Source organism: Dipteris shenzhenensis, chromosome 17 (genome assembly GCF_047967505.1).
Source record: "Dipteris shenzhenensis isolate YYH24624 ecotype China chromosome 17, Dip_SZ_1.0, whole genome shotgun sequence".
Taxonomy (NCBI): Eukaryota; Viridiplantae; Streptophyta; class Polypodiopsida; order Gleicheniales; family Dipteridaceae; genus Dipteris; species Dipteris shenzhenensis.
Window position 1 is genome coordinate 39,465,746 of NC_141612.1, and position 21,086 is coordinate 39,486,831.

Genomic DNA, 21,086 nt, shown 5'->3' on the forward strand with positions numbered 1-21,086 from the left:
CCTCACGCATGTGGTTATTGAGAAATGTGGGCAGGTCCTCCATGCTTATAAATGGATGTTAGGCATGTCGCATGTGAAGTCAAACGCAGAGTATCTCCTCGGCATGACACAACTCCAAGTTCTAGGGTAAATAACGCTCATTATTATTAAAGCAATTGATGATGTGCCCCATTCATTGGGATTTATTGAATTATCTTGCCAAGAGTTGCAAGGATTTGTATACAACCTGGTCGATTGCTCAACCATTTATACGTTTACATTTTATAGTATTTTCATTTAATTGGTGGACTTTTTGGGGTGATTTCTTTCGTGGGAAAAAACTATGAACTTCTTTGTACTTCCTTTGGTGAGCTTTATTTAGGCACGGCACTTGGGTTTACCTCTCTCTCCATGAGAGGTTTCTTTTAGCACTTTTTTGTCTTTTCTTATTCTTTGAGTCGCTTTGGTATGCTTGGTTGTGTCTGAATTTTTCACTAATTTAAAATACTGCCTGGTTAATTTTGAAGCCTATTTTGTGCATGCCAATCCTCTATCATTACAAGTAAGCAAGGTTTTTCTTTTCATCGGTGCTATCGACTTGATGGGTAGTAGTTCAAGTAGCAAGGTGTCAAAAGGAGAATGGTAGTTAAAGTTTGCTAAAGTTGTTCTAGGCTTTTTATTAATTCAACACTAGCTGTGGCATAATAGATGTTGACTAATTGTAGACAATATAGATCTCTTCTATGTTCTTTTGCCAAGTATGGCATTTCTATCATAGCTTCCTCTAGGTCTTACTTCTCTAGGGAGGTGAATCATGTGTTGGCAAGCATGTCTAGGTTGATGGTGTATGTGTATGTGCTTCATTGCACGTGGTGTTTTTGTCAGATATTATAGTGTTTTATCTCAGTTGGGAGGTAGTTGGGTGTTCTTACTATTGTATGTAGGCAATTTGGTGGTAGCTATCATGTCTGGGTTGATGGTGTGTGTGGTGTTTTTGTTAGGTATTGCATTATTTTGTCTCAAGTGGTTTTGGGTTCAATGTAGCTGCTCACATTTCTTGATAATATGATTTGCTTTGCATGCTCTTTGTTGTTTTGAGTGGTGTCTATTGAGTGTCTATTTTGGCAAGGGGTAGACTTTGGTGTTTATGCTGTAGCTCTTTATTGTTTATTTAGATTTGGGTGTGGAGAGTTCTTAGATTGACCTCTTCTGCTTAGAAATGTTGATGGTCATCAGGGTTATGTGTTTTTCCTTTTATTATGTTCCCTTTTTGAGAACCCATTCATTGGGTCTGGTATGTTTGTCATAGGTAGTCTAATGGTCTCTTATTTCTTTGTTTGTTCATAGTCCTTTTGGATCGAGTGGTGGTAGTGTAGGTCTTTCTTGGAGCTAAAATGTCGAGGTAGTACCTTTGAGTTTTCTTAGTTGTGTTTGGCATCGATTTTTTTAGAGCCTCATACCTCCATCAAGGATGTGTCCACTGTCATCCACAATAGTACATTATGTGTTATTTTTGGGCTTAAAGCGACATACGTTTGGTCATTTCTTTCTATTAGAGCATCTTTCTCCCAACTAGTAGTGTCGTTGGTCTTCCCTGTCCATTTCTTACTTTTGTTATGTTTCTATTTTCAATCATTAGCTATTGTTATTTAGTAGTGCTGATCGCTTTTACGTACTTGTTATGTGGTTGGCTATAAGCCAGATTGGTTGATTCCCTCAATGTGTTTGTGGGTCTTATGTGTGATAGAAAAGTGTGTGCATATTGGTTTGAATATGTTGGTGATGAGTTTTGCTTCGATGTGCTGATTGTAGCTTTTGCATATGATAAGTCGATGTTGTGCTTTCATTTATGCTTCCTTCTTGTCCATTTTCCCTTAGCATTGTGTTGGGTCCTTGACTATAGCATGAGCTAGGCAGACATTGGGTTGCAGTTGTGAGATCATAGTGTTGGTTGAGGCTACATGTAGCAGCTTTGTTTCTTAGTTGGATTTGGTGATGAGTTTTGCTTCGATGTGCTGATTGTAGCTTTTGCATATGATAAGTCGATGTTGTGCTTTCATTTATGCTTCCTTCTTGTCCATTTTCCCTTAGCATTGTGTTGGGTCCTTGACTATAGCATGAGCTAGGCAGACATTGGGCTGCAGTTGTGAGATCATAGTGTTGGTTGAGGCTACATGTAGCACCTTTGTTTCTTAGTTGGATTTGTCATGCTTGGTTTTGTAGGTGTTGTAGAGTCATACGTTCTGTATGCCTTCTTGTAGTTTTATAGCAGTGTCTTAGTCACGTATGAAGTGTGCTTCGATAGTCTCTCAAAGATGAAGTAGCTAGTATAGATTTTTAGTACTTTTAGATAGTCTTGGTACTCTTGGTCTTTTTCCATTCTATTAAATTTATTTCTTGCTTTATTTTTAACTTTTTTTCTTGTTTTCTTGTTGGGGTGGGTAGTTAGATTATATGTTAGTGTCTAACAATTTTGTGCACATGCATGCGTGCATCTGTGTGTGTGTGTGTGTGTGTGTGTGTGTGTGTGTGTGTGTGTATGTACATACGTATGTATGTATGTATGTATGTATGTATACATATCTACCTACTTACCTACATACATACCTATAGATAGACATGCAGACAAAAGATACACACACACACACACACACACATTGTTATACAAGGGGATTTTTGTGCATAGATGCGATATGACTACTACGGCTATGCAAATAGAAAATTGATGATGATAGTCCATCATTAAATTGTGTTTCTAGACCTTAGATCATGCTAGCCCTAACCTCATGTCAAATCAAGATATCAGAAGTGCAAAGAAGCAAACTTAAGTAGCAACAGAATAGCAAAATTCTACCTAGAAATGGATAGTATCTTTTCATTATCATCCCGAGGACATCGAGTCAACTTTCACTACAACTATTTACCTCATTTTTGATGTTTTGTAACTCTAGATAGCATCACAACTATTGTTGATATTAGTACCGTGCAAATCTCGTCGATATTTTTGTTGATAAATGATATTTTGACAAAAAATCAATGGTATTGTAGACGATATTTTTGATGCTTGTCAAAGTCTTCCAGGCTTGTTTTTGACAATAATCTCAACACTAATAAACAATTTTCAATGCTAATATCGGCGTTGATAAAATATTTGCTGTTTGTGTGGCCAAATTTTTAAGGGAAAATCAGAGCTTGCCCTAATCTTGCCTTTTGTATTAAGGTGTATATTGTATTTTATTGTTTACATTGCTTGACAAATTTTGCCTATTACATTGTTTGAGGTCAAAAAATTTCTATACATCCTATATACAAGAAGCTAGTATGAGTCCCTGCTCCTATCCTCCGAACCACTGCTCCTTACATCTTCATCTTCATCTTTGCTCTGGTTGCCACTGTCCCCTCCTGTTACTTCTCCCCCTTCTCATCCTCTTGAAAGGATTGATTCAAATACTCATCTCTATCTAAACCTATTCAACCAACACACATGTTAGACGTTAGTACATCTTTTAGTTATTCAATTTAATCATTTGAAAATAAATGAGGGCTTACATTGAGCAAGGGCACACATTCCCCTTTCTCTGCAAGCAAGCCCATTAGAGCTTGCATATTGGTAATATATGCATACAATACTCCTCATTTGTACACTCTCGACCCATTTTAATTTCCTAACATTACAAGAATATCAGTTACTTTTAGCAATTGACATGCGGCATTCCAAAATTGCATACTAAAAGAGTGAAACAAAAGGTACTTATAAAATAATTATAAAATCAGGCCTTGCTACTTGAGCCCAAGTGGGGTTGGCCCACTTTACTCTTCTCAAATCTATTGCCTTCTTTTGTTGATTGTACTTCTAGGGATCCTTTAATTCCTTTTTCACAATTTTCCAATCTTTTGGGTGGACCCAAGTGAGCTTCCATTCCCCGGCCTTTGCCTTCTTGCAGATTTAGTCTTTTCACACCACATGAGCACAACAATTATTTTGCTCATCATCCAGTGATTGTGAAACTTGAGCTCCTCAGTTGTCATTACTCGTCCACCAAGGTAGCTAGATATACATCCATGTTTTTTACCTTGTGCTTGCCCATCACAATGACTACCAACATCAAATGCCCCTTCTTTATGGTTAGACATGGAGGAATATTGTATATTGTGACTACTACTGGCCACGTGGACCATGATATGGGTAGATGTCCAAAATAACACTATCCATAGCCAGCCCAAGATGCAAATGATGAGGCTCAAGCCCAAACTATAGCCACTCTTCTCTACATGTCTCCAAGCCTTTCCATATGTAGGGATCCTTACTATTTCATCCATGGAGCGGTTGCGAGAATGCCAATCCATACATACAACTAATGATCCACAACAAAACAAGTGCACGATGCATGTGAAGATGGACATGTGTTGTAGTACCTTTCCTTTAAAAAAATTTCCTTGTGTTTTTTGTCAGTATTGAGAGCACCACATTATTGTAGAGTGCTCGTATGTTCCTTTGTAAAGGATGCAATCATTGGGACATGTATGAATTGACTTGTAATCCATTCCTAATGATGCAAGCATTTTCTTTGCATCCTTTCTTGAGTCGGCATTGCATTTTCTTTTGGAAGTAGTGTAAGTAGTGTTGGAGTAACTTGAGACATTTATTCATTCAATGAATTCAAATCGACAAACTGGAAGTACATGAATAAAACTATAGTTTGGACTACATCAAAACTTTTACCAAAAGAGGGACGAAACGCTAGTGTCTGACCATCCATAAGTTGCTTCTAAATCTAAAATCAAAAGAATGGCTACAAGAAAAGATTTGCTTTCCCCTTCATACAACATGGTGCTTGCTTCATGTCACAAGCTCTCTTCTTCAAGACTCATGTTATCCTCCCTGATCACTTCGACATCATCTCTTTTAGTTTGAGGTGAAGGAGCATCAAAGTAAGTGCTTATCATGTCATGCATTATTTCATCCTCATTTAGTGCACCCTCCTCTAAGCTTCTATTATGTTGCTCTTCTGGCTCTTGATCTTCCCTTAGAGTATTTCAATATCGTTGGGTCAACATTGACTCATGAGGATGATTATGCAATGCTTGTAATCTCAAAATTTCTGGAACAAATTCATATCCTTGCATGAAAAGAATTTAGATAATCGACTCTAAAAAGCCACATAAAGCATGAATATTTAGTATATGAAATGAATTTAGTGAATTTGCTCACAAATAAGGAAAAACAAGACTTATATGTCATCATTCAACTGTATCTCAGGTAGACTCGAAGTGACCATATCTCTTTATGTGCATGATTGGTGCATAGTCTCCTTATTTGTCCTTTGCATTGCACACAATCACATAAGACTCATTGATAAAAGATTTGCTCTATTAGTCTCTTCTTTCGATTTTCATGAGCTTGAAGACACCTACAAAGGTTACACTTGCATATTAAAACACTACGTCATTGCATAATCCATCTATGATGACAAAGCTTGCAAAAAAATAATCCTATATGTTATAATTTTTGCTAATGATTTGTTCTGTTGATACATCCCTTAATAAACTCTTTGGAAATTTACTAGCATCCATATTTTTGTCGATATTTCCATTCGACAAAAGTGTAAAAAATATAATTTATGAAAATCACTTTGTACACTAGATTTAATGGAGGAATCACTTGTAGACCGAGATTGGAAAAACGCTATGGAAGTAGAATATGATAGCATGATGAAGAATGAAGCTTGGGAGCTGGTAGATCGACCACCTAACAGAAACGTTATTGGCACCAAGTGGGTTTGGAAGGTAAAGTACAAGGCCGATGGGACTTTGGAAAAGTACAAAGCCAGATTGATTGCACAAGGATTTGCACAATTGAAGGGTTTGATTTTCAAGAATCTTTTGCTCCGCCTGCCAGAATGACCACTATTCCCACAGTACTATCGGTGGCTGCTCATAAAAAGTGGCCAGTTTATCAAATGGATGTTAAATTAGCATTCTTGAATGGTGACCTCAAGGAGGAGGTGTACGTGGCTCAGCCACCTGGGTTTGAGGCCCCCCATTCTGAGAACATGGTATGTAAGCTGAAGAAGGCTCTGTACGAGCTGAAACAGGCCCCAAGATCATGGTACCAAATGGAAAGCAAATTCTTTCATAAATTAAACTTCAAAAGATGTGCCTCAGATGCTAACTTGTATGTGTACAGGAAAGGTGGAAAATCTACTGTTATTGTTCTATATGTGGATGATCTCCTTATTATAGGTGACTATGAAGACATGATCTAGCAGACTAGAAAGGCATTGAGCATAGAGTTTGAGATGATAGACTAATGCACTATTGTTTCGGGATTGAAGTCTAGTAAGAACCAGGCAAGATCTCAATCTCTCAACAGAAATATGCAAGGGAGATCTTGAAGGCATTTGGTATGTCCAAGTGCAAGGAGATAGCTACACCTATGGAGGTAAATGCGAGGCTATCTATGGAGGATGCCTCACCACTAGCAGACATCGACATCAGGAGGTACAGGAAGTTGGTCGGCAATCTCATCTATCTGTGCAACACCAAACCGAACATCAGTTTTGCTGTTGGCATTTTGAGCAGGTTCTCCAATAAGCCCCAGGAGAATCATTGGAATGCAGGGATGCGGGTGCTCAGGTATGTGAAGGGCACTCTTGATTATGGCATCACTTATGGTACCGGCACTTCCTTAGCTAGTCATTGTGACTCAGATTGGGTTGGAGATGTTCATTCCAAAAAATCAGTTTCTGGATATTGTTTCTCTTTAGGTTTAGGTATCTTCTCTTGGATCAGTAAGAAACAACCAATAGTGGCATTGTCTTCTACTGAGGCTGAGTACAAGGCAACATGTTTTGTTGCTTGTGAAATAGTGTGGCTGAGGAGGATCTTATGGCACATGGGAGTGGAAGAGGATGAGGCAACTGTGCTGAGGTGTGACAATCAAAGTTGCATGGCCATTGCTAAAAATCCAGTAGTGTTTCATGCGTGCACAAAACATATAGAGATTTAGTATCATTATGTGCATGATTTGATCGAGGATAGGATAGTGGAATTGGTCTACTGTCCAATAGAGCAAAATGGAGTAGATATCTTCACCAACGCACTCAGGAAGGATCAGCTTCAGGGTCAGCTTCAGAGACTTGGCATTGGGCCGAGAAGGTAGTTCCACCTACCAGTGGACATTGAGGGGGGGTGTTAGATACGCTCAATGCCCCACCCTCCTGCTACCCACCATTGGTCCAAGGTGCTCAAGTTGTAAGGCCCCCATATGAGGAGAAGCCATGTGTGAGCCCAGGACACTGGATGGATCTTGACTTGCATGTCAGATGAGGTCTATCAATGAAATCGTTGATGGTAGACAGGTGATTCTTAGGTAGATTAACATTTCTTGTACTTCTGCAATAATCTCAGCCACCATCAAGGCCATATTGAATGTGTGAGCAGAAGTAATCCTTTGCTCCTCAATTCTCTGAGACCGCCTTGGTCCATCTGCATATTGCTCAACAGACATAGGCATCTGGTTATCATGGTCGTAGAGTTGCCTTACCCATCGCGGCAATGGCTTTTTCGATGGTGTAACAACAGGTTGGTGACTTATACCTTCATCATCTGATATTTCCTCCTCCTTTATAGCTCCTGGAACAGGTCCATAGTGAATTACCTCTTCGCTTGATGATAAAGTGGAAGAGCTCTTCTCTGCCTCCACTGCATGTGGCTACTCCCTGAACACCACATCGCAGCTCGCTATGATCTTCTTTGCCTCTTGGTCATACAACTTATAGGCTTTCTTCTCATCACAATAGCCTAAGAAGATACATTTGGTGCTTTTTGGTTGTAGCTTGTTACTCTCTTTCTAGTACATCATTCACACCCCAACATTTTGAAGTGGGAGATAGATGGCTTCTTACTGCTATAAGCCTCATGTGGTGTTTTACCTTTGAGTGCCTTTGTATAACTGTAATTAAGGATGTAAACCGTAGTATTGACAACCTCAACCCAAAAGTGGTTAGGTAGTCCAGCACCTTTCAACACACACCTCCCCATCTCCACGGTCGTCCGCATTCGACGTTCAACAACCAAATTTTGATGAGGCATATGTGGTGTTGTCGTATGTCGCTTGATCCCTTTGCTCTTGCAAAAATCTCCAAACTCTGTAGAAACAAACTTACCACCACCATCCGATCTGATTTTCTTCACTTTTCTCCTTGCTTCATTTTCAACAAGCTGTAGCCATTCTTTGAATTTACCAAAAGCTTGAGCCTTTTCGTGAAGAAAGTATACCCACATCTTCCTACTATAGTCATCAACAATCAATAAAAAATAGGAAGATCCCCCCAAGGCCTGTGTAGGCATCTTACTGCACAAGTCAACATGCACCAACTCTAGAGGAGCATTTGCTCTATTCTTACTTTCTTGTGGGAATGCCTTTCTCTGTTGCTTGCCCATCATGCAAGATTCACATGGTTCTTTGATTTCTGCTACTACAGTAACCATACCTTGCTTCTGCATCTTCTTCAGCACTGCAAATCTGATGTGGCTAAATCTTTCGTGCCAAAGTCTACTTGTGCCCACTCTAGCGGTGGCTATAAGAGCACTTAGCTCATATAGGTTGTTCCTCCTTACTCCTGTGCCAACAAGATTGCCTGCACTATCTTGAATTTTTGCTCCTATCTTGTTGAACCTCACCTCATGGTCAAGGTCAGTTATGGAAGCAATTGACAGCAAATTTCTCTTGATTTGTGGAACATACAGCACATTAGATAGTTTCTTAACATCTCCATTTACAGAAACAAATGAAACCGTACCTGTACCCTCAATAGGGCATTTTGTGTTATTTCCAACCGTCATGGTGACGGGTTCTTGTAGAGGCTGCATGGAACAATATAGACCCTTCTTGTAGGTCATGTGATGGGAGGCACCACTATCCACCACCCATGAATCAGTGAGGTTGATGCTTCTTAAACTGAGGAACACTCTTCCTCAATGGCCAGAAATAGATCCAACTCTGCTTCCACTGTATTAGCTGTCTCTTTCCCCTTATCTGTCTTCTTTAGGGTACCATTCTTTTCATTTGCTTTCTTGACCCGGCAATTTGCAATCACATGGCCCTTCTTCTTTCAGTAGAAGCATTCTCCCTGAAACTTCTTCTTGCCGCCCTTCTTCTTTTTGTCACCACTAGTAGAGGACTCATCTTTGGTGGAGGAACCACCTTTGCCTTTCGCAGTGGCAGAGAACACAGCATCCCCATTGCCCTCCATCTTGAGCTTTAAGCCTCAATTCCTGCTCCATAAGTAAAGCCCAGAACTCCTCAAATGACAATGGTTGGGGTCTCACGTGAGTGTTAAGTGTTGTTACCATTCCATCAAACCTTGGTGGACATATCCGGAGACACTGCCAAGCTAGCTCTTCGCTAGTCTTTTGTATCCCAGCACCAACCATCTGGTCACGTAGATTTTTGATTTGGGTTATGAACGCCTCCGCTCTCCCTCCTTCATTAAACTTCTCAGTTGCAAGTTGATTCTTTAGGTTCTGGATCCTTGTCTGATTCCACGTCTCATACTGACTCTTCAATATGTTCCAGGCCACAGTTGCCTTAGATGTATGTTGAATCAAGGTCAAAACACTATCAGTAGTACTTGTAACCAGGGCAGACAGAGCATCTACATTCCTGAGTTTCCAAGCTCGTAGAAGGTCGGCATTAGGAGGTATCGTACTCCTCGGATTTGCTGGATCGAGGGTTCCTTGTGGTTCTGGGTCAGCCCCAGTACTGTCTCCAAAAGCTCATATGAATCCAAATAGCATTAATTTTAAACTTCCACAGTGTGTAGCTCATACCATCTAGCTTGCCTTCAGTGAAGGCTGATGGTCAAATCCTCAATGCCTGGATTGTTGGTGTAGCAGTAGCTGTTGAACTCGAGCTGCTTCCTGTTGCCATCACTCCGTATGCTGTTGAAGCCCTCGCCTCTCTTTTATTCTTCGATCCTTAGAGCCGCCCGGGCTCTGATACCATGTTAAATTACACGGCGCACCGAAACAGAAACTGAGCAAAGAATAGAGAGTACACAACAAACTAGAGATGAATAAAATTTCCCTTCAATATTGATGACAGATGATGGCTCCGTCCACCCGTGCGCTCCCACAAAGGAGGTTAGATGGCAATCTGGATAGATACTAGGTGAAGAGCTACTAACTGGAAGATCTCTACTGGAAGATCTGATCTGGTACAATGGACTGGGGAGGTCGCCTCTTTATAGCTATGAGGGCAATATTCGGATCAACGTAGTCAATGGAACTGACTAGTCAACCTAGTCAGTGAAGCTGACCAGTCAACCTAGTCGGTGGAACCGACTAGTCATCCATGGAATATTCAGGGAGTATTTCCTATACCATTTCCTTGGGGGCTCTCGCCCCCGAACCCCCACCAGGAGGGCCGCTGGCCCCCTGGGACCCCCTAGCTGGTGGCCCCGAGACCCCAGCGAGAGAAAGGGGCTCCCACACAATCACCTTTCTACCATCAACGGTCTCATTGATAGACCTCATCTGACATGCAAGTCAGGATCCATCTAGTGTCCCGAGCTCACACATGGCTTCTCCTCATATCGTGGCCTTACAACTTGAGCACCTTGGACCATTGGTGGTTACCAGGAGGGTGGGGCATTGAGCATATCTAATAGAAATACCATGTACTCAACGTACCATTTTGGTGTACAATAATTGTTTTTCGACTGATAATGAGACTTTGCAAATGAGGTAGACATGCATTGATGGTCTTCTAGCCATGCAAATGGTACTCAATGGCCATGATACTTTGCATAGGAATTAAAATGGGTGGGTTTAAAGTCTTGTGCAAAATATCATGGGCACCGAATACCATTTGCATGGCTAGAAGACCACATAGGCATTTTTTCGATGCCCATGCGTGATGTATGGTGAAAAACATGGAAATATGTCTTCTCAATAATGTATCGGTACCCTATGGCCATGATACTGTGCACAAGCCTTAAAGGGTTCGTTTAAGTTCCGCCATTGGGTACTATTTGCATGTCTAGAAGACCACGCATGGAGATAGATGCCCATGTCTTGCATGTAAATGTCCCATCTATTGGGCACTTGGATCCTCATCGTGTGTTGCAAGGGCAAACAAGTTTAGCACAGCATGTTCTATCTGAAAGCCATTGATTTGTCCAAAGGGAGATTTTGAGTGGCACTAAAATAAATGCATTTGTGGTTAATGCCCATGGTGTGGTGTGAAGGAATGATGCAAAGATAAGCAAAGGGAGATTTTGAGTGGCACAAACTAAATGCATTCATGGCAAATGCCCACGGTGTAGTGTGAAGGATGGTGGAAAGCATAATCAATTTGTCTAGCCCAATGAATTCAAGAAAGACAACCCTATGATTGTAAAACGGAGGAGATTTGAAATGACTGATGTGGTAAGATCAGACAAGAAGAGATGGCTATTGTCATACAAGACTGCTCCACTATAGAATCTTATCGACCACATACTCAAGTCTATCCTGAAATATGTGCTTCAAGATTGCACATCGCATTGGTAAGAAAAATAATTTTTTGAAAATTATTCTTTTCATGAACAAGACAAAATACAAAGTGCATAGTGGTATAGCAAGCAGATAACAATTTCAGTGCATATCACCTATGGCCACCTGTCGAATTCTATGACTCATCCAAGTCTTCCAGTAAACTCAAAGGATTTTAGGAAAGTGCAACACATAGACCATTTCTACATTTTGAATGATAGAGAACATGACACATTATTTGTCTAGCATGCTTTTCTATTGCATGGGGATTGGTTAGCCAAAGGAGAACCCCAAGTAAAGGAAACAATAAAACAACATTTGGTGTGGTTAGATGGTGCTTCCTCTCAATTTAAATCAGCATGTGGATTCTACTTTGTTGCAAGGTTTATATCTCTCATGGGTCTAAACATGCTGTGGAATTTCTTTAATTCTAGCCATGGCAAGGGGGAACACGATGGATGTCACCATTATTAAGTGATCTCTTTAGCAACATCAGTTAACATCCCTCATGATAGGTTATAATATTCCCACGATGCAAGCCATCACTTACATCTCACCTCTCCATAGCAGCACAGTCAATATACGATAAACAGAGCCTCAACAACAACTTAATGCATAGAGTGTTGCATGAGGTGAAGGTGGATGAAGCAAAAAGGAGGAACAAATATGACCGTACCACCATCGATGGGACAAAAAGTTTGCACAGCATATGGGTCTTTTCAAACAACCACCTTTGCCCCAAATATGAAAGCTTTCTTACTTTTGCAATGCATGCATCATGGTAGATCTTGAGAATTGTGAGGACGTTGCAACTATGAAACAATGGAAGCTACACTAGATTTACCCTCTACATGATGACTGTGTCGAAGAAAGAAATGTGGACCACAGTTTACGTATGAATTTGATGATCTCACTAATGTACTAGAAGAGGGGGATAACTTTTTGGTTGTCACTAACTCTAGGAGAATGAGCAATTAGAATCTGTCTTAAGATTTATATGCTACAAGAATCCTTGATTTAACTTCATCTTTTATCTCAATTGTTCTTACCATGTTTTTGTATTGGATCACAAGTCAAGCCAGAGATTGACAGTATGACAAAAGAGTGACATAGGATTTAAGCACGATTTGAAGAAACTAGAGGGGATAAGAAGGGCTATTAATGAGTTGGGTTTGTGATAGTTGATTGACTTGCCGAACGATTTCAAACCTAGAAAAGGGATGGGTAAAGTGGCTTGGGCATAGGCAAAACTAAGCATGGGCCACATGGCAAAAAAGGACTCAGCATCTTGAATTAGTAGAGTGGGACACCTTATGGCAAACTAAACATAGAGCGTTGCGCCTAGAATGTAGGGCTAACAAAGTGGTTGAGGCATGGGCAAAAACTAAGCATGAGATGCATGGCAAAAAAGGGAGTGACATCTTGAATTAGAAGAGTGGGGACACTTTTTAACAAGAGTACACACGTTCACATGGGCACTACCTCCTAGGATAGTGGAAAGTGAGGAAGCAGCAATTTGTGATGGCTTAGAACATGATTTTTGAATAGATTTAGTATGTATGTCTAGATGAGTAGGCCTAGTATGTATATGTAGATGAGTAGAATATGTTTTGAATAGAATTTGTGATGGCTTAAAGCATGATCCTTGAATAGATTTAGTATGTATGTGTAGATGAGTAGAAATGTTTTGTATCACTTGATAATCTTGTGATAACTTTATACTTTTCCCCCTGTAAAAAGAAGCAATTGTAAAATGTATTCTTGTATAGAATTTGCATTTCCATTCACTATGTTTAAGTTGAGATACAAAATGGTTTTTCCACTTTCAACATCATTTTTTCACTCTCGAAATTATCATGTGCATTTAGTTATGCTTGGCATATCGATAATCTACCATTTGTATCCATCGCCGTTCGATAATGTCTTAATTGCTCCTTGACTAGCAAGGGATACATGCTAGCCTCCCCTTGCATATTAACAATAATACAACACTGCATCAAAAATTTTGTATCCCACATAATGAATACCATGCTTTGTGTATATGTAGTGTCTCATTGACCCGCTAAAGATAAAGCACAAAGAAGCAAACAAAATTTCCAATTACCTTTAGGATGCTCTTTCATTCCTCATACGAAATTTGGCCTCCCGTCTCAAAAAAGAATAGGCTAAACAACAGCTACTCCATAACCAAAAGCATCACCAAGTAACATACTACCCAGGTTATCATGTCATGGTCCATTATCCCATAAAAAAGAAAGGCCTAGCTCAAAATTTTTTAGCACAATGGATTGGTCCTTTCAAAGTAATCAAACTAGTTGGTAAGACCACATATGCTGTGAAACAATGTGCTCTAGATAGAAGGAAGACTTTTACAACAGCTCACATTGCTCAAATCAGATCTTATCATGCAAAAGAAGTACATTTTTCAGGGGGAGGAAGACATAACGATGTAGTTGCCACGTAAAATTGCCAAGTGTTTTGCCAAATGGTGACCTAGCTTTGTCTAGGTTTTCTTGTTGTGATCCTCTTATTGAGGAATGTAGAGCTATTGAGGCTATTGTGAATCCATGATATAAGGGCCTAATGAGAATGCAAAAGGCAAATTTTACCACAATCTCGTTTCTTGTTCGTCTCCTATCATTTGCTTGTCTTGTTGATTGCTTATCTTTCTATCCTGCATAGTCCTTATGATAGGTTGTAACTTTGTCATTTGGATTCAGTTGGGTTGTTCACCATTGGAAATATCTTTGTAATTATTTAGTCACTTTTTTAATTAAAAAAACTCGCACCCATTCACACACCCATGGTCCAATACAAAGGGCACATCCACCTAGGACCTACACTACCAAGCAGCAAGGAGTCGTCCATCGGGTTTCTAACAAGGGCAACTACTCAAGTGGGCAAACAAAAGTCCCCGCATAGTGAGATTTTTCATAGCTTATCTTTAATTCTGTAGATTCTCTACAATATACATATTTAATATGGTAGATGTGAAAAAAATGTAAGAATTAAACTTTGAGAGGAAACATGCTACCACAAACAAGACAAATATCAGTTGTTGTGTTTTTGGTCAACGTACATACAAAGCATTAGCTTAATCATCCTATTAAGACCTTTTGTCAATCCATTGCAATTGAGATGATTGGGACTTGTGAATTTTTTCTTAGTTTGTTAGATACAATCTTCATTACCTCTGAAGTGTTCAAGACAACCATATGGAAGGATGAGATTGTTAATCAAAAAGTCGGTAACATTTGACGCAGTGATTGAGTAATAGTCCACCGGGTCAAATAATCAGTAAGTACAATGACGTAAATGTTTTGAGATGTGGATGTTGGAAATGGACTCATGCAACCAATTGGAATTTTTGAGTAATTGAGATATGAACTCATTGGTGGGCTCCATAGTTGGACGTTTGAAGTCTTGACAACCTGGGCATGATCAAAGGTAAATATGGAGAAACATGCGCATATTGGCCATAAAAATCTCGCCTTGAGTTTGTTAAGGACCTTTAGGAAACCCATGTGTATCCCAAAGGTGCCATCATGAAAAGCGTGCATGTTTTGTTGACATACAATGGGCGTGAGAAAAATGCGTAGTTGAAACGGCGCTTTATGATAACAGAGAAGATGATTACCTATTATCCTAAAGAAAAAAGACTTCCTTGGTGGCTGAATGATTTGAATCTCTTCATCTTATTGCTAGAGACGTATGAGTTCTTCATCAATCGCAGAGCTGGCAGTTGTCAGGGGAAAAGTAAGGGTGTTCTAGGAGTCACCGGCAAATCATGTGGATGACTTTGCACAGCCTAGACTTGTGGACTTGAGACAACATTTGCTACTTCACATAATTTACCAGGTCTATATGATATTAGAAAATCATAATCCTAAATTAACAAAACTCATAGAGCAAGTCATCCATTCAAGTGCTTTTTTGCCATTAGATTGTGGTGAGGGCTACATGGTCCATTTAGATGTTGAATTGGTTGCCATGACTGTATGCATGCAGTTTGTTGATTGCCTAGACCACTGCTAGACTCTCCAATTGCGTTACAGAATACAGAGTCTCTAGGCCTAACAGTGAGCGGCTTGGATAAACAATTGGTCGCCAAATTTCTTTCGCATCTTTCTACATCAACACGGCACCCAATCCTTGATTAATGGCATCTGTGAAAATTAGGAAAGGCTGGGTCATGTCAGGGTGTCGTAATAGAGTGTCTTCCTTTAGGACACCACGGATCGTGTTGAATGCATCTTGAAATTTTTGGGACCAATGAAGTTTTACATCTTTGAGTAGGAGTTTCCATAAAGGTGAAGCTACTATTGATAGATGTGGCATAAATGTTGCAATAAAACCTACCAATCCCAGGAACCTTTGCACTTGCTTGGCAGTAGTTGGGCCTCTATAATTCTATACTGTTGAGAGTTAGTCCTCACACCTTCTTCAGAATAATAAAGCCTCCAAATACTTGATTTGAGATTCTGCCCATTTACACTTTTTCACATTAAGTTTGAGATTGTTTTGATGCAACAATCATAACACTTGCTCCAGACTTTGTGATGTTCTTCTCATATATGTGTTTGAACTGGGACATCAGCAAGATAAACTAGAACCCTACCTTGGAAAATAGGATCATGAAGAATAAAATCCATTAGCCCCTGAACGTACCTGCTACATGTAAATGAGGCTTCATCTAATTAGTGATACCAGGTGGCAGTAACCCCTTAAACGATGCTTGATCTCCTCGTCTTTTGTGCGTCAGATAATCTATGGTATTCGACAAATTTGTGAAATGGTCTAACCATAGGAAGACATCTTCTTTGGCTGCTTTAGTGAAAGGCCTTAGGTCGAACTCACGAATCGTGTCCCCAAGCTTGTGTTGACGACAAATGAGCTGCAAGATTGGCCACATGCATGTTTGACTACACGAGTTTAGAGAGTAGACTCACTCGTAATTCGGCATGCACCCCAACCCTATCCTTTAGATATTTTTTGGCGTCCTTCAACTGTTGCTTTGTTCTAGGGTGATAAAGGAATCCATCCTCCATAGCCGGACCTTTGAATGGAGCTGCTACATCCCCTTCAAGTACACAACGTCTTGTGAAATGGTACACCTCCCTGGAAGGATCTGGGAATGATAACCAAGCTTTTATGTAGCGCTGGAGGTTATCTTCCGCTCCGTAGATACGTCGATTTCGATGGATGAGGATGCTACAGGAAAAGGGAGGGCAAATTCACGATCAAACAAGATCAAGATCGCCTAAGTGTATTGATGCGCTGAGGAGGAGGGGGAGGAGGAGGAGGAGGGAGAGAAAACAGCTGGGCATTCGAAGCTAGTTCTTGAGGAGAAGAGGGGAGGCTTGACGAGGTGAAGGAGACGGAGATGGATGGAAAAATCGGAAGGACCTTCCGGAATGCTGGTCTCTAGCCACTTCAGAAATCCCAAAATTTCCACTGAGGTGCTTTGCCAGTCAGCCATGATGTTTTCGAGAGCCCTCTTGCATCTCCTGCATCCTGCGATCAGCCAGGAGTGGCCCTCACGGTGCCCGCTTGCCTTTACCTCATCTGTACCATCATATTCGAGGTTGCAATTCTCAATTGTGGAGCTGAAATCCGTTGCACAGAGCAATCGTCCGCTAGGACGAAGGGTTTGCGGCCTTCAAACCGAAGGTCTTGGGCAAATGGTGCAGGATTTCTCGCCTGGCGTACGGCCTGTTCGTTTTCGGCATCAATCTCGAAGGTGTCTTTTATTGTGTCCCTTCGTGCAGATTGGGAGCCAGGATTACGTACAAAGCGCTTATGGCGGGATCATTTCCTGTATCCTGTTACATCTATCTCTCTCAATGCTCGGACATAAGTGACCGATGGGTCTGGACAAAGTAGTAACTTTTGAAGATCATTGTCTCTGTTGAGTGAACTCAAAGGTTTGGAATTGAGAATGAGCTACAAACCAGGTTGGCTGCACATGCTTTCGTAAAAGCAAGCTCAGATGGGAAGCCAAAGCATTGGGTCTGCGCAAGCAAGAACAGGTGCTCAAACGCTGGAGGCCCGGCACCGGCCCCATGGGCAAGGCCAGCTTTAGCAGGTCAGGAGGGTAATGATTGGAAGATGTTGAACTTAGAAGGGACAATCCGTGTTTTTGACAGGATGGCTGAGCTTCCTTCGGTCGAAAACTTTACCCATGTCTTGCAGAAGTGCAGGAGAGGCAAAAACCTAGCGTATGCCAAGCGCGTGCATGCACAAATTTGCAACAATGGATTGGAGGCTGATGGAGCTATTGGGAACTATGTTGTGCCAATGTTTGTCGAATGTGGTAATGCGTCCGACGCTCAAGTGGTTTTCAACAGATTGCCTCATCGAAATGAGCATTCGTGGACTTCTATCATATTAGGGTATATTCAATGTGGGCAAACAAAGCATGCTCTCAGCCTGTACAAGAACATGCAAGAGGACACTGTACACCCTAGCAGCTATACGCTTATGGCCCTACTAAAAGCTTGTGCAAGGCTGAAAGATTTGAAACGGGGCCGAGAAATACATATGGAGATCTCACGTATGGGAATTGGAAGAAATATTATTCTGAGCAATACGTTGGTAGATATGTATGCGAAATGTGGCTCACTTTCAGAGGCACAGCAAGTCTTTGACAACCTGCCAGGTCGAGATGTCGTGTCATTTAACGCTCTTATTGCAGGATATGCTGAACATGGAGCTGGTCAGGAAGCCCTGAAATGCCTTGAAGAGATGCAACAGGACAGTGTCACTCCCAATGCTGTTACATTTGTTTGTATCTTGAAAGCTTGTGGCAGCATAGGAGCCATAGGCAAGGGCCGAGACATACATGCTGACCTTGCACGAAAGGGATTTGGACAAGATCTTTTCATAGGCAACACTTTGATCAACATGTATGCCAAATGTGGCTCACTTTCAGAGGCGCAGGAGCTTTTTGACAAGCTGCCAGTTCATGATGGTGTGTCATGGAATACATTGATTGCAGGATATGCTGAACATGGACCTGGTCAGGAAGCGCTGAAATGTTTTGAGCAGATGCAATTGGAGGGCCTATCTCCTGATGTGGTCACTTTTGTTTGCGTCCTGAAAGCTTGTGGTATTGTAGGAACCATAGGGAAGGGCCGGGAAATACATGCTGAGATTGCACAAAAGGGATGTGTAACAGATCTCATCATTGGCAACACGTTGGTTGACATGTATGCCAAATGTGGTTCACTCTCTGAAGCGCAAGAAGTCTTTGACAACCTCCCAGCCCAAGGAGACGTGTCATGGAAGGCACTGCTTGCAGGATATGCAGAACATGGAAATGGTCAAGACGTGCTGAAGTTTTTTGAACAAATGCAGTTAAATGCCATTTCTGTGGATGCTGTCACGTATGTTTATGTCTTGAAAGCTTGTGGCAGCATAGGAGCCATAGACAAGGGCCGAGAAATACATGCTGAGATTGCACAAAAGGGATTTGGACAAGATCAGGGTGTCGGTAATACTTTGGTTGACATGTATGCCAAATTTGGTGCAATTTCAGAGGCACAAAATGTCTTTGACAAACTTCCAGTGCGAGATGTTGTATCATGGAATGCACTACTCGCAGGATATGCTGAACAGGGACCTTGTCAATCAGCACTGACATATTTTGAACAGATGCAAGTGGAGGGTCTCCCTCTAAACGCTGTCACGCTTGGTTGTGTCCTGAAAGCTTGTGGCCGCTTAGGCGCCATAGACAAAGGCCGAAAGATACATTCTGAAATTGCACAAAAGGGATTTGAAAGAGATCTTTTCGTTTGTAACAGTTTGGTTGACATGTATGGCAAATGTGGCTCACCTTCAGAGGCGCAAGAAGCCTTTGACAAACTGTCTGTTCGAGATGTTATTTCGTGGACTGCACTGATTGCAGGATATACGGAACACGGATCTGCCCAGGAAGCACTGAAAACTTTTGAAGAGATGCAACGGGACGATGTCTCTCCAAATGCTGTCACACTTGTTTGCATTCTGAAGGCTTGTGGGAGCATAGGAGCCATAGACAAGGGCCGAGAAATACATGCCGAGATCTTGCAAAAGGATTTTGAAGGAGATCTTTTTGTTGGCAGCACTTTGGTTGACATGTATGCCAAATGTGGCTTGCTTTCAGAGGCACTTGAAATCTTTGACAAGCTGCCAGTTCAAAATGTTGTATCTTGGGCTGCGCTAATTGGAGGATACGCTGAACATGGACCTGGTCAGGAAGCACTACATTGTTTTGAACAGATGCGAGTGAAGGGCATCTCTCCAGATGCTGTCACTTTTGCTTGTGTATTGAAGGCTTGTGGCAGCATAGGAATCATAGACAAGGGCAGAGAAATACATGCTGAGATCACAAAAAAGGGATTTGTAAAAGATCTCTTTGTCAGCAATGCTTTGATTGACATGTATGCCAAATGTGGCTCCCTCTCAGAGGCAAGCAAAGTCTTTGACAAGCTGCCAGTTCGAAATGTTGCATCATGGAATGCAATTATAAAAGGGCATGGCATAAATCATGAGGGCAACATGGCTGCACAATATTTTGACGACATGCAAGAACAGGGTGTGAAGCCAGATGCTGTTACATTTACTTGTCTTCTTACTGCATGCAGCCATACCAACCTGGTAATCAAGGGCCAGGAATATTTCAAGGTCATGAAGGAAGGATACGGGATTGCACCAACGGCAGACCACTATATTTGCATGGTGGACCTGCTTGCACGATCAGGGCATCTATATGAGGCAGAGAAGCTTATTGAAACTATGCAGTGTCATCCATCTGAAGAAGCGTGGACAGCTTTGCTCAGTGCCTGCAAAAATTATGGGGAAGCAGAACTAGGATTGAGGTGCTTTCAGCGGCTTGTCCAGATGAATCCAGAATTTTCTGCTTCGTATGTGCTCATGGCAAATATCTGTGCAAATGCTGGCAGATGGAATGATGTATATGGAGTAGAGGAGCTGAGGAAACATGCAGGGGCAAAGAAAAAGCCTGCAACTGCTTTGATAGAGGTGAACAAGAATGTGCATGAGTTTGTGGTGGGTAGCAACCAAAGTGAGGAAATTTTATCTATGCTGGACTTTTTAAGTTCGCGCATGAAGCAAGAAGGGCATGTGCCAAATCTAGATCTGGTCTTGAGACCCAGTTCTTGTGAGGGGAAGGGATCTGCGTTCTGTGAGCATGCAGAGAAAATGGCCATTGATTTCGGACTTCCATAGGGACAAATGCTGAGTGTGACACAGAGTTTGTGACTAAGAATTTGAGGATGCACAAGGATTTTGAAATGTAACTGCGAACACAGGATTTAAAGGTGAGATCGGTATTCAAGCAACAACCACACCAATCGTGTTTCTTTCTGTAGAGGTCTGTTCTTGAACAAAGCAGCGCTGCTATAATTGGATTAATGTACGACTTGAAAAGACAAACCAAGGAAAAAGAACAAAAGAAAAAGGAAATAAAAACAAGAGAGTACAAGTACTGGTGAGCACTGCCTTTGATACCAACCTATCAAACTGTCAATCATGGATGCCATGTTATTACCATCACACTCGTAGTTTAA

At 41.2% G+C, this 21,086-nt stretch overlaps 1 pseudogene across 1 annotated transcript in view; it reads left to right on the forward strand.

The window, feature by feature from the left end:
* The window catches only part of LOC147892096 (pentatricopeptide repeat-containing protein At5g39350-like), a 43,727-nt pseudogene extending 22,949 nt beyond the window's left edge, over positions 1–20,778 (forward strand). The window contains exon 4 of the transcript XR_015542401.1: positions 18,116–20,778. The product of XR_015542401.1 is annotated as a pentatricopeptide repeat-containing protein At5g39350-like (transcript). The remainder of the gene's footprint in view (positions 1–18,115) is intronic.
* Positions 20,779–21,086: the final 308 nt, after the last annotated feature.